The sequence below is a fragment of the Canis lupus genome, chromosome 12 (assembly GCF_003254725.2).
Source record: "Canis lupus dingo isolate Sandy chromosome 12, ASM325472v2, whole genome shotgun sequence".
Lineage (NCBI taxonomy): Eukaryota > Metazoa > Chordata > Mammalia > Carnivora > Canidae > Canis > Canis lupus.
Genome location: NC_064254.1, coordinates 42643058 through 42658615, shown reverse-complemented (window position 1 = coordinate 42658615; position 15558 = coordinate 42643058). Strand labels below are relative to the sequence as shown.

The window sequence follows — 15558 nt, the reverse complement described above, 5'->3', positions numbered from 1 at the left end:
CAATGACTCTTATGATTTTTTTTCACTATAGAATATTTTTGCTTATTCTAGAATTCCGTAAAATTGGATTTGTATTATATGTACCATTTTGTGTAAGGTTTCTGTAATAGTTTGCTAGGACTGCCATAAAAAATACCACGGACTGATGGTGTAAACAATAGAAATAGATGCAGATGTTAGCAGATTTATTTTTTTCTCTCTCTTTGGCTTGCAAATGACCACATTCTTTCTGTGTCCTCTATGGTTGTCCCTCTGTCTCTGTGTTGTCTGTGTCCTAAGTTCCTTTTCTTATAAGACACCAGCATATTGTATTAGGGCCCACCCATACAACCTCATTTTACCCTAATTACCTCTTGAAAGGCCCTATCTTGAAATATAGTTACATACTGAGGAGGTACTAGGGGTTAGGACTTCAATATTTAAATTTGAGGAATTACAATTTAGCTCATTGCAGTTTTTTTTTTAATCACAAAAGTGTTTTTGAGATTTAGCCACATTGTTTATATCAGTAGTTTGATCTTTTTAAATTTCTGAGTAGTATTTCATTATGTGAATATACTACAGTTTATTTATTTTATTAATGGACATTCCTTAGGATGCTTCCTGTTTTTGTTTTTTTATGAATGAAGCAACTTGAGCATTATTATACAAGTCTTTTTACCAACTTATGTTTTCATTTATCTTGGCTCAATATCTAGGAGTGGAATTGCTGGTCATAGGAGTGGATGTAGGTTTAACTTCATTGCAAACTTCCAGAAAATTTTTCAAAGAGGTTGCATGAGTAACATTCCTACTATCAATTTATGAGAACTCCAGTTACTCCAAATCCTTATTAACATTTGGTATTACCACATTTTAGTCATTCAGGTGGGTGTGTAGTTATTTATGTGGATGTGGCTTTAATTTGCATTTTCCCTGTAATGTAGAATACTTTTGCATGTGCTTGTTGGCCATTTGTATGCTAGATTATTTTAATGCACACTTAATAGAGAGTACCTAGAGATTCTTAGGAAAACCTGTGTGAAACAAATGTTCTCAATGTGTCCATCCTCTAAAAAGTTAGTTCTGATATTACACCTGATGTTTCTGACCTATCTGACCATCCCATGTGTGACTTGAACAAAAGCAGATGTAAGTTATCTAGGCGTATGGCATTAACCTTGAAGAAAAAGAACTAGTATGTGTATGATTCTATATTTTTATGTTTCTTGGTGTTCCATGAAATAATAATAATGTGAAAAGGGGAGAAAGAAAGAAAAAAAGCTCTTTTCTCTATAATTAAAATTGGCCTAAATCACAACTGGACAGGCAGTTGGAAAACTATGATGTTAGATCTCTATCTTACTCCATTCACTAATATAAATTCCAGATGGAGAAAAAACTATTTTAATTATTTTGAATCAAACACATACTCATTTTTTATAAAGTCAAATGTTTCCTAAAAGTTTATAATGGAAATATTAGTTCTTTTCTCTTCTACCTTCTTACCCATTGGCAGAAAACTTCAAAAATTTCAGCTATGCTTAGACTTAATATCCTATATTTTAATTGAATTGATTTTTTTCTATTTTTACTGAGATATAATTGACATATATCATTATAATCATGTAAGGTATACAACATGTTTTGATATATGCATATGTTGTGAAGTAATCACCGCAGCGAGTTTAGTTAATATCCATCATCTTACATACTCACTTTTTTTCTTATAATAAAAACTTTTAAGATCTACTCTCTTAGCAACTTTTAAATATGCAATACAGTATTGTCAAGTAAATTCAACATACTGTACACTATACCCAAGGGATTGTTTGACTAACTGATTTTATAACTGGAAGTTTGTACCTCTTGACCACCTTCACCTATTTTGCCTCTGGCAATGACGAATCTGTTATTTGTCTGTATGAGTTTTTGTTTGTTTGTTTTAAATTCCATGTATAAGTGAGATCATTTGGTATTTGTCTTTTCTCTCTGATTTATTTCACTTAGCATAATACCCTCAAGGTATATCCATGTTGTTGCAAATAACAAGATTTCCTTCCTTTTTATTGACTACTATTACATATTATTACACACACACACACACACACACACATTCTCTTTATTTATTTATTTTTTGATGGATACTTAGGTTGTTTCCAGCCCTTCGCTATAGTAAATAATACTGTAATGAACCTGGGGGTACAGGTATGTCTTTGATATAGTGATTTCATTTCCTTTGAATGTATATCCAGAAATGGAATGGCTAGATCCCATGGCAGTTCTATTTTTAATTTCTGAGGAAACTTCATATCCTTTCCCCTGCATACTTTTTAGTTGTTACACCGAGTAACATTCTTACCAAAAGTGTACAAGGGTTCCCTTTACTCCATATCCTCACCAATGCTTGTTATCTCTTGTCTTTTTGATGATAGCCATTCTAACATATATGAGGTAAAATCTTTCTGGTTCTGATCTACCTTTCCCTGAAGATTAGTGATGTTGAACACTTTTTCATATACCTGTTGGCTATTTGTATGTGTTTTTTTTTTTTTTTTTTTGAAAATGTCTATTTAGTGCCTCTGCCTTTATTTTTTTTAATTGGTTTGTTTGGTTTTTGCTATTGAGTTGTATGAGTTCTCTATATATTTTGGATATTAACTCTTTATTAAATATATGATTTACCAGTATTTTAATGGATTTAATAGGTTTAATCCATTTAATGGGTAGTCTTTTCATGTTGTTGATAGTTTTCTTTGCTGTGCAGAAGATTTTTAGTTTTGCATAGTGTCACTTGTTGATTTTCATTTGTTTGCTTTTTTTTTTAAGATTTTGTTTACTTATTCATGACAGACACAGAGAGAGAGAGAGAGAGGCAGAAACACAGGAAGAGGGAGAAGCAGGCCCCATGCAGAGAGCCTGATGTGGGACTCGATCCCAGGACTCCAGGATCATCCCTGGGCTGAAGGTAGGCACTAAACCGCTGAGCCACCCGGGGATCCCCTTGATTTTCATTTGTTTGTTTTATGCTTGCTCTTGGTGTCAAATCCAAAAAGTCATTATGAAGATTGACATTAAGGAAACTACCCATTACATTTTTTCCCAGAAGTTTTATGCTTTTAGGTCTTACATCCAAGTCTTTTACCCATTTTGAGTGGATTTTTTTTATGTATGGTGTAAGATAGGGGTCCAGTATCTGTCTGTGGCTATCATTCACTCATTTTCACTTCATTCAGTGCATGAGTCCTTCCAGTTCTCCCAATACCATTTACCGGAGACTGTCCCTTCTTGATTATAAATTCTTGGGTCTTTTGTCATAAGTTAATTGGCCATATATGCATGAGTTTATTTCTGGGCTCTCTATTCTGTTCCATTGATCTGTGTTTCCATTTTTATGCCAGTACTATTCTGTTTTGATTACTATGGTTTTGTAATACAGTTTGTAATCAGGAAGTATGATGCCTCCAGCTTTGTTCCTTCTCAAGTTTTCTTTGGCTCTTCAGGGTCTTTTTTGATTCCACATACATTTTAGGGTTGCTTTTTCTATTTCTGTAGAAAATACCATTTGTATTTTGATGAGGATTACATCAATCTCTACATCATTTTGGGTAGAATGGACATTGTAGCAATATTAATTCTTTCAATCCATGAGGATAGAATATCTTTCCATTTCTTGTGACTTCTTCAGTTTATTTCATCACATCTTATAGTTTTCAGTGTACAGGTCTTTCACCTCTTTGGTTAAATTTATCCCTAGATATTTTATTCTTTTTGATGCAATTGTAGATGGGATTAGTTTCATAATTTCTCTTTCTGATAGTTCATTAGTGTATAGAAACACAGCTGATTTTTATATATTGATTTTTGTATCCTGCATCTTTACAGAATTTATTAGTTTTAACAGTTTTTTGGTGGAGTTTTTAGGATTTTCTATATATAATATGTCATCTACAAATAGAAAAGGTTTTATTTCCTTCCCTTTCCTATTTTGTTGCCTTTTATTTCTTTTTTCTTGCCTAATTGCTCTGGCTAGGATCTATAATACTATGTTGAATAAAAGGGACAAGAAAAGGCATCCCTGTCCTGCTCTTGATTGTAGAGGAAAAGCTTTCAGTTTTTCATTATTAAGTATGTTAGCTGTGGGCCTGCCAAATACGGACCTTATTATGTTGAGGTATATTGCCTGTATGCTCACTTTATTAAGAGTTTTTATCATGAGTGTTGAATTTTATCAAATGTCTCTTGCATTTATTGAGATAATCATATAATTTAAAAATTTCTTCATTTAAATTTAGTTTAGTTTACATATACTGTATTATTAGTTTCAGTGGTAGAATTTAGTGATTCATCAGTTGCACATAACACCTGTGCTTATTATATCAAGTGCCCTCGTTAATGCCCATCATCCAAGTATTCCTTCTCCCCACCCACCTCCTCTCCAGAAATCATCAGTTTGTTTTCCTAGAATTTGGCATCTCTTACGGTTTGCATCTCTCTCAAGAAGAGTGGGAGTTGACCATATGATTTTTATACTTCATTTTATTAATGTGATATATCATATTAATAGACTGATAAGTAAATGTTGAACCCATTCTGTATCCCTGGAGTAAATCCCACTTGATCCTTTAATGTACTGTTGAATTCAGTTTGATAATATTTTGTTGAGAATTTTTACATCTATGTTGAGTCAAGAATATTGACTATAATTTTATTTTCTTGTATTGTCCTTGTCTGATTTTGGTATCAGGGTAATGCTGGCCTCATAAAAGGAATTTGGACATTTTCCTTCCTTGTCTATTTTTTTTTGGAATTGGCATTAATTTGAATGCTTGATAAAAATAAGTGAAGTCTCTGGCCCTGGACTTTTGTTTCTTGTGTGGTTTTTGATTACTGAATCACTCTTTTTATTAATAAGTAGTAGGTTCATATTTTCTTTTTCTTCATGATTCAGTCTTGGTAGATTGTATATCACTAGAAATTTATCTAATAATTTAGGTTGTCTTATTTGTTGGCATATAATTGTTTATAGTAGTTTCTTATGATCCTTTGTATTTGTTAATACAGATTGTAATGTCTTCTCTTTCATTTCTAATTGCATTTAGTTGAATCCCCTTTTTTCTTGTTAAGTCTCCATAAAGATTTGTCATTTTAATTTATCTTTACATAAAACCAGCTCTTAGTTTCATTGATCTTTTATATTATCTTTCTCATTTCTTTCATTATTTCCTCTCTGATCTTTGTTATTTCCTTCCTTCTGCTAAATTTGGGCTTAGTTTGTTCTTTTTTTCCCTAGTTCTTGGAGGTATAAAGTTAGATTGCTTATGTGATTTTTTTTTAATGTAGGAGTTTATCACTATAAACTTCCCTCTTAAAATGGCTTTTGCTGAATCCCACAAGTTTTGATAGGTTTAATTTCTATTTGCATTTGTTTCAAGTTATTTTTTAACTTCTCATTTATTCTTTGACTCATTGGTTTTTTTGGTAATATGTCATTTAATCTTCACATATTTGTAAATTTTTCTGTTTTCTTTTAACTGATTTCTAGGTTTATACATAAAAACTAGGAACTAGATGGAAACTAGATGGAACTAGATGGAACTAGATGTTGGAAAAATGCTTGATACGATTTTAATATTCCTAAATTTATTAAGACTTGTTTTATGGCCTTACAAATAATCTATCCTGAGGAATGTTCCATGTACACTTGAGAAATATGCATATTCTGCTTCTGTTGGATGAAATATTCTATAAACATGTATTAAATCCAATGTTTCCTTATTGATTTTATGTCTAGATGATTTATACATTGTTAAGTGTGGGGTATTGAAGTCACCTAGTAATATTGTATTGCAATCTATGTCTTCCTTCATGTCTGTTAATATTTGCTTTATGTGTTAGGAACTCCTCTTATTGGACTGACTCCTTTATCATTATATATTATATGGAGTATCTTTTTACATCCCTTCCTATCTGGTGTGTCTTTAAAAGCTGCAGTGAGTCTCTTCTAGGCAGCATATAGTTGGGTCTTGTGTGTGTGTGTGTGTGTGTGTGTGTGTGTGTGTGTTTAATTTGTTCAGCTATTCTTTTAATTGGCTATTTAGTCCATTCACATTTAAGGTAATTATGATGGTATGGACATATATTGCCATTTTGTTAATAGTATTCTGGTTGTTTTGTATTTACTTTATTCTTTTCTTCTGTTCTTTGTGACTTTGTGATTTGTTGACTTTCTGTAGTGGCGTGCTTAAATTCCTCTCGTTTTCTTTCGTATATCCACAATAGGTTTTAGCTTTATGGTTACTTTGTTTACACAAAACAGTTTATTTACCTACCAGTTTATTTTAAGCTGATAATAATTTAATCTTGCATACATATTAAAGCACTATATTTTTACTCTCTCTGCCCATGTTGTTTTTGATGTGACAATTTGTGTTTTTTATCCTATGTATCCATTAACAAATTATTATAGCTATAGTTATTTTTCATATCTTTTAACCTTTTTACTAGATTTTTAAGCAATTCATCCTCCACCTTTCCAGTATTAGAATATTCTGAATCTAAAGATATATATATATATATATATATATATATATATAATTATCAGTAACATTTATACTTTCACATGTTTTCCTTTTACTAAGTAGCATTAATTCATTTCAGCTTGATGAAATCTACTTATTATTTTTGTAAAGTGGCCTAATGGTGATAAATTATGTCAGCTGTTGCTTGCCTGAAAATCTCTAGTTCTCCTTCAGCTTTGAGGGACAATTTTGCTGGGTAAGTATAATTAGTTGGCAGTTTTTTCTTTTAGCACTTTGAATATATCATGTGACTCACTGCTGGCTTGAAAAATTTCTGCAAAAAAATCTGCTGATAATCTTATGGGGGGGGTTCTCCTATATGTAATAAGCAGTTTCTCTCTTGCTGTTTTTATGATTCTCTTCTTTGACTTTTTACAGTGTACTTATAGTGTTTTGAGATGTGAGGATCTTTCGAGTCATCTTGTTTAGCACTTTCTGAGCATCTTGGATCTGGATGTCTGTTTTTTTCCCTAGGTTAGGAAAGCTTACAATCATTATTTTTTTATTTAAGATTTTTGCCCCTTTCTCTGTCTCTCTTTAAGGGACCCCCCCCCTCCCCCGCATAGTGAGAACATTGGTCTGCTTGATGGTAACCTATTATAACTCCCTTAAACTGTCTTTACTCTTTTTTTTCTTTTTATTTCTCTAATTGGATGATTCCACTGTTTTCAAGTTAGCTGATACTTTCTTCCACTTGATCTAGTATGGTGTTGAGCCCCTTTATTGAATTTTTTTTAGTATAGTTATTGTATACTTCTGCTCTGTGATTTCTGTTTAGTATTTTCTTAAATTTTCTTTTTATTGGAATTCTCAACTCGCTCATGATGTTGAGTCCAGATCTTCACTCTTTAGGGAGTATCTTAGAGTGTTGAGTTCCCTCTTGATTATATTTCTATGTCTAGGTTGGAGTTTATGGTGAGTGTGTCTCAGCCTTTCCTATCAATATGATGTGAACATTTTCTTCTTCACCCAGTGGGTAGGAGTCAGTAGTTTCTATATCTCTTTCAGAGGGAATTTCTCCATATGTAGTTATACATTTGGTGTGTCTGTGGAAAGAGGTGAGTTCAGGAACCTTATATGTCATTGTCTTGGACTGGAACCTTCCTAGCTTTTATTTCTAAATAATATAGATGTATAGCTATTTCTTAGTTTATTTGCTTTTAACATGAGTTGACTTCCTTCCATGACAGATGAGGGCTTATCATGTTGAAATACTTCTCATTCCTCTTAGCACCATCTCCTGTAAACATAGTAATATCAGAATTTTGGTTGGGTCAAATAAGTGTTTAAATTTTTATAACATTCAAATATTGTTTACTTTTCAGCCAACAGGTACATTACCGTAGCATACTTTCATTTCATTTATAGTCCCTCATTCCGGGAGTTAATGCTTCTGCTTTAATATCTTCTGCTTTAGTTGTTCAGTCCTCTCCTTGAAGTTCAATTAGGCTATCATTTAAAAGTGTGAATTACCAGAATATGGAATGTAATCAGTAAATGCCAAAGAGAAAAATAAGAAAAGAATGAGTCTATTGTACAGCATACTGGTTTGTGACATGGGCTTAAGTCTGACAGACTTAGGATATAATTCTAGTTATGCCTCTTACTGGCCATATGACCTTGGGAAACTTATTTAACCTTTACATATCCTTACATGTCTCAGTTTCTTCATTTGAAAAATGAGAATGATAGTAAATATAATTTATGAAATATCTGTCATACACCAGGCATGGTGTATACATGATTTCACTTAGTTCTCATATCAGAACAATTTTATCTTTGTTTTACAGATGAGAAAACTGGGAGTTCAACTGACTTGATCAATGCTTCACAGATAAAAAAGTTGAGTGAAGGTGGGATTTAAACCAAGATAACAAAAACTATACTTGTAGCCTGTCTCTTTTTATAGAATTGAGTTGCAATTTAATGAGATAATGCCTATAAGATGCTTTGTAATGGCAACTGACATGTACCAGGTGTTCCACTGATGATATCAGTTGTTATTAATAAGTTATTAATTATTTAATAATCATTGTGGTTTTAAGACAAGCATGACTTGAATTTCTTAACCCAATTTCACATCTAATTTATCTTTATTTATTTATCCAACAATAATTTTGGTCTCAGACAGTATGCTACTTTCTAGAGATACAATGATGTTCCAGACTTTATGGGACAATAAGTGCAACTTAAATATAATTTAGAATTATAATTAATGTTTGATGTAAATATAGATGTGAAGGCTCATGGAAGTAATCAGCACAATCTTGGTAGACTTAGAAAGGTTCAAAAGCAATTTCTGTACTGAATCCTAAAGGAAAAGAAACCATTATGTAGCTGAAAGGGTAGAGTTAGGGAGAACAATAGGGAATATTACAGGTATGAAGTACACAAAGTATACCAAGAAATACCTGGGAACTAAAAATAGTTTAATGCACCTAGGATGTGTATGATTGCTTATTTTACTTCTCCATCGTTGTGTAGCAAACTACCTCCCAACTTTGTGGATTACATTTTACTTATTAATCTGCAGGCTAGACAGTTCATCAGAATATTTATATTTGTTTCACCATAGGTTTGGCTTAAGGTCTTGGAATTGAAATAATTGAATGTGACTTACTCATATGGCTGGTGCTTAGACCAGGAAGACATAAATTACTAGGGTTGGAAAAGTGGAGTCCTTATACATCTTCCTCTATTTCTACATGATTTCTCAACATGGTATTTCCAGTATAGTAGCTAGGGTTCTTATTTGGTCACTCAGGGTGGAGGAGAACATCAGTCTGAAACTATACTGACACTATGACCTGGTATTGGAAATCATGCAGCATTACTTCCACAGAATTTCATTTATCAGAAGTGAGTCACTAACACTGGAGCATATTCAGGGGAGGGAAATTAGACTTCACTTTTTGAGTGGAAGTGGTATGACTCTATATCAGATCATGGACTAGAAATATTGCTGTGGTCAATTTGGATACTATAATATTCATGGCATTTATATTTCTGTGTGTTTTATTGGGGTAGGGGAGAGATGAGAACAGGGATTGGTAAGAGAGAAGTCTAGAGAAGAAAGCAGTCATTAGATTATATACGGTCATTTAGAACATCCTAATAGAGTTAAAATCTATTATGAAGGCAATGTATTATTCTGAAGGTGTATATTGACATAATCAAATTAAACTTTTATCAGAATTATGTGAGCTGTGGAGTAGAAGAAGCAAAAACGGAAGGAGGAACTATAGTTAGGAGGCTGCTGCAATAATCCAGTCAAGAATTAATACTGCCCTAAACACAGAATTTCAAGAGTGGTGGAAGACAGTTTTAAGATATTTAGGAGGTAGAATCATTAGCATTTCGAGACTGACTGGGGCCAAGAGTTATAGGCAGCCTTCTGTCTAACTTAGATGATTATGACAAGGCACACTGGGGAAGGTGACATGGCACCATTTATGAAGATAAGAGACACAGAATGAGAAGCCATATGGGCTGGGGTGGAGAATAAAAGATATGTAATTTTATATATGTGAAGTAGGTTATAACTGTGGGAGATAACCTGTTGAGATATTTCATTGATCATTAATGAAAGATGTGGAGCCCAGCAATAAAATAAAGTTTGGTAGTCCTCAGCCTGTAAGTTTTAGAATTAATTCAATTAAAGGAATAGAAGTGGTTGTGATCACTTAAAAGAGTGTTTGTGAAGGGCAAAAGGAGAAGAGTTCTAAGATAGGACCCTGAAAAACATTGCAATTTAAGGAAATTATAGCCATCTGAATCCAAAACTCTACATATATCTTCCAAAAACTATACAGATAAAAAGAATAAGTAAAACCACACAGATCCATGCCCACAACATAACTAGAAGATAAAGAATACCATAAATTAATTTACAGAGAAGAAGGGAGATAGATGATAGATAGATAGATAGATAGATAGATGATAGATAAATAGATAGATAGGCAGAGCAAAGACAAATCTGGAGAACACACTAGAGTCAGGTGGGGATTTCAGGAAAGAGAGAAGGCAATTTTAGGCTGATGGTAGTAGAATATACACCTTTTTAAAATACGACCTCGTATACCAGAACACCTAATCCCTGAAAGTTAAAAAGAAGTTGGCTCAAAAGTGCAGGGACCTAAGATGGAAATCTTGTTAGGGTCTCACTCGCAGGGAATTAAAAGGAGTCGGTAGTGAAGAAAATAAGGCAAAAAAAAAAAAAAGTAGAAAATGAAGATACAAGTAAACAAAGAAATACTAACTAAAAAGACAAATCAATTCTCTTCATAAAATGTGCCATTTATTAAGGAAATTACAGTTCATTATATCAACAGAAGAGGGTGCTCTTGAACTAAGAAAACTAGTAAGTCACCAACTGCCTCATACCTGTCTAGGTAGAATTATTTCTATTTGCTAATCTAATAAAATACAAGACATTTAAAATAAATCAAAAATAGCTAACAATAACCATAAAGAATATTACAAAAAGAAGATAGATAATAGGAATCAAAATATATATGTTAATGAAAATTATTAAAAAAGGCCATAAAAAGTAGGAAAACTGAATTAAATACCATTAAATAAGCATTTACATATATTAAGAAACACTCCCTAATCAGAAATTCAGAAGGGAAGGGGGGAAAGGAATATAAGAATTAAGCAGACTCCAGAAAGAAACAGAAGAAAAAAGCAAAAATCATCTCAGGAATGAAGACTAAACTATAAGCTGACCAGGATAGAATAGAATGAATGGAAAATCTAAAACAGGGTATTGGGGAAATATATTTAAATAGTTAAGATCATAAAAATAAGATAGAGTGAAAAACAATCAGAGACAGTGACAGCTACAGAAAATAGACAAAGATGATCTCACATACATATAAGTGGAGTCTTTGAATAAGAAAAACAAAGTGATGGAGTAAAGATGTCATTTAAAGTTATAATTTTAGAAAACTTCCCAGATGGTGAAACTCTTAGACTTTAATGATAGAGTTAAAAAAAAATGTCTAGGCTTTCTGGCAAAAAGACCAAATAACCTTCAAGGAAACAAAATCAATTTGAAATCAGACCTTGTGACAGCAAGATACAAAGCAAGGCGATACCTGGGTGGTTCAGCAGTTTCACGCCTGCCTTTGGCCCAGGGGATGATCCTGTAGTCCTGGGATCGAGTCCCGCGACGGGCTCCCGGCATGGAGCCTGCTTCTCCTTCTGCCTGTGTCTCTGCCTCTCTCTCTCTATGTCTATCGTAAATAAATAAAAATAAATCTTTAAAAAAAAAAAGATACAAAGCAAGACAATTCTGTAGCAAAAACGTTTAAAAAGCAAGAGCAAAACATTTGAGTCAAAGACTTTATATCTAGACAAGACAGCTATATAAAAACAATGAAAATGTGAGAACTTAAAGAGTACTATATTAAAAATATAACTAGAAGGTGAGCATTATCTAACCAAAAGAAGACTGAAGAAATCCAGGCACAAGGATTGATGGTATATATTGAATATATTTCAATGTACATCTAAGATTAAAACAAAGGGTGGGGAAGATTATGTAAGCATTACATGTCCTGAAAAAATGGAAATAAACCAACCCCTCACAAAAATGACAGGAGAGTGAGGAGAGAAGGTAGAAAAATAAATTCATTATTGTACAGATAATATGTGCAGTCAAAATATATCATTAGAGTTGACAAACCAAACAGTAGAAGCTTCAGGAAAAAGTGGGCTATTTTTCACAAAAAGACACTGGAGAGGTTATAACCACTGAGAGAAAAGAAAAATCCTTCTAAATACCAAAAGAAATAGCAAAAGATGAAGAAATATCATATGGAGAAACACAGCAAACATAAATAATACACATAGTAAATATAATATTACAGACTTGAAACAGGATGTATTGTTTGTTTTTTGTGTTTTTTTTTTAAATTTATGATAGTCACAGAGAGAGAGAGAGAGAGAGAGAGAGGCAGAGACATAGGCAGAGGGAGAAGCAGGCTCCATGCACCGGGAGCCTGACGTGGGATTCGATCCCGGGTCTCCAGGATCGCGCCCTGGGCCAAAGGCAGGCGCTAAACCGCTGCGCCACCCAGGGATCCCAGGATGTATTGTTAAGTGAAAATAGCAAGTGCAAGAAATGTATATCATATGGTAGCATTTGTGAAGAAATATGGGTGTAAGAAGTATATACATAATTTTTATTTAAAAAATGCAAGATGGATATACCAGAACTTAGTGAAAATGATTACCCCTCGGGGTGGGTGGGACTGGGATGGAATGGATAGGATACAAATAAGATTTGAATTTACTGTTTAATGTGAACCATGTGAAAATTTGTGCATATACAAAGAGTAAAATAAGGTTTTATTATAAATGAAGAAAATAAACCCTAAACCTAAATACAAGTAGAAATAAATTAGCCATTTTGTCAAAGTGATAAGGTATCATACACATATAATTGATTTGAGTACCTCTGAACCTACTACTCTGACTATGCACTTATAATGATATTCTAAATTTTGGTTTTCATAGGTGAAGCTGTGATTCCACAGTACAGATTTGTCATAACAGAGGATGGCTGAAATAAAGTGGAGAAGGTAACTGAAGATGAGGTCAGCAAATTATGAAGCTTGGATACTGCATGGACAGGATGTCACCCAGAATTACAGTGAGAGTGACACGAAAAGGAAGACCATGTCAGGTGCTGAAATGTCTAGTAGATATGAGGGAATTGTCTATGGAATCCCTGGGAACTTGGGATTCCATGGACAAGGGAAGGATTGTCCCTTATACTCCAGGGATTCCTTGGAGTACAGGGAAGATGGAATATGGTATGGCTGGAAAACTTGGACCTCCAAAGAGGTGGGGATTTTACACGATTGGTTTGAAGCACCACTAGATGCAGAGGGTATGACCTCTGCTTCCTCATTCTGAGACACCAAGGGTGTAGTTAGCCACACTCTCCATTTGGGGAGACCTATGGAGAAATAGCAAGTGTCTCAGAGTAGAGTGAAGTTTCAATTAAGGCAAGAAGGTGGAATGAGTTTAGTGGCAGGGCCAGGGACTGAAGCATAATGAAAGTATTAGGAATGGAATGACAAAGTCCAGAGAAGGCAGTCACAGAACACTATCCTAATGCCCATCTCTAATTGGTTGCTTCAGAAGAGAATCATGATAGGGTATTTCCTGTTCTGCAAACATACATAGCTACTCAATGACTTGTAGAAGGAAAGACAGACTAAACCTTCAAGATTTACCAGCAGCAATGTTCAGTTACGTATACAGCTGCATCCTTTTATGATAAGTTTACTATAAAAATAAAATTTTATTTTCCCACTAAAAGTGCATTGAAAGGAAGCGAATATTATAGAGCCCAACGTGAACATTAAAATGGAATTTAATGTAAAACCTGAGCTGATAGTACTTTCTAAAGTATTATCTATGGACATATAGGACTTTATTTCAAAATTATCATGGCCAATGAAATTAAATGGATTCTGGGTTAGAAAATTGACTTCCAGAAAGTGAGTCATAAAGTAAGAACTCAATCTCATAGTAACAAAAGGCTACAGAACTCCTAGCAATCTATAAAGCTGTAACTAGGAAACTCAGAAGTAAATAAGTCTCTTAGGAAATGTGACTGTACAGTTAAAAAAAAAAAGTTAATGAAAGCACTGAGAGAAATTTTTCAGACAAAATAAACATTCAAATGATTTGCTATACTGCACAGTTCAAATTGGAAAACAGGAAATTATATTCTGTGATACATATATTTATAACATGTACATACAAGTATATCCTCACACAGACATATGTATACATATACATCATATGTATTTTCCATATATAAAAGTTGAATATATTTATTCAATCACTATTTTAGAAAGGCCAAACTTTGGCAAGGCACATGGTAGTAGCAGCCAAGAACCTCTCAGAGATTTGTAAAGAGACAATTTCTATTCTCTGACAGAGGATTTATTTAAAAGCTCTTTATGAACATTTACCTTTAGTAACATTTGTTCTTTATAGTTAAGAGTCTGTTTTTTGATGTCTTTCTTTTTTCTTTGTTTTTGTTTCTTAAATTCCACATATGAGTGAAATCATATGGTATTTATCTTTGACTGACTTGTTTTGCTTAGCATTATACTCTCTAGATCCATCCATGTTGTTGCAATGGCAAAATTTCATTCTATTTCTGAGTAATATTTAATTGTGCATATATACCACATATTTATCCATTCATCTATCGATGGTGGAACACTTGGGCTGCTTCTGTATTTTGGCTAAGCAAAAGTTTAAGAAAAAAAATGTTATAGGACTACATAAAAACTTTGTGCTCTTGAAAGTAGTTTTCTTACAGGGATTAATATCATTATGCCATTTGAACCCTATATTTGTGAATTTAATATGCACATATATAGTTACAAAAGTTTCTTTAATTCTAAATATTTGTTGTAGTTTATTAAAAACAGAATATCTTATCAAATACATTAGTACATGACTTCTTATTTCTACTTCCTTCATTCAACAAATAATTTAAAGTACCTACTCTGTACCAAACACTGTTCTAGACATGAGGTGGTGATCCCATCTTGAATGTTGATAGTACAAGAAGGTGATACAAGGTCTTTGTAAACACTCTTTCTCCTGAGTTCCAGATCCACATTGTCCTCAACAGACACACTACACTTGGAGGTTCCCCAGGACTGTCTGAAAGTGAGCTCATTGTCCTGTAGTCCATGCCCCCATTCTACCAGGGAAGTCTAATTCTCTCCTTATATTCCTCCCTCACCTGTAAAAAAGCTTTCCAAAATGTTAACTTGACTATGCAATGCGATTGAAACTCTCCACAGCTCTCATGCCTACAGAAATATTTCACAGATATCTCTATGAAAGCCCTAAAAAAAGAGTGAAGATGAATAAGCTGGTAGGAAAGGGAATGTAGGCCAAAATGACCAGCCAGCATGAGATATTTTCCAAAATCTCATGATTTACCCTTATAACTTAT

General features: G+C 33.3%; 1 long non-coding RNA gene across 1 annotated transcript; it reads right to left on the bottom strand.

Moving 5' to 3' along the window:
* Positions 1–7697: 7697 nt before the first annotated feature.
* Positions 7698–15244, bottom strand: LOC125752247 (uncharacterized). Its single transcript, XR_007401262.1, has 3 exons — positions 15100–15244; positions 11660–11797; positions 7698–7800 (listed from the first exon to the last, which is right to left on the bottom strand). It is a non-coding gene; the product is annotated as an uncharacterized LOC125752247 (long non-coding RNA).
* Positions 15245–15558: the final 314 nt, after the last annotated feature.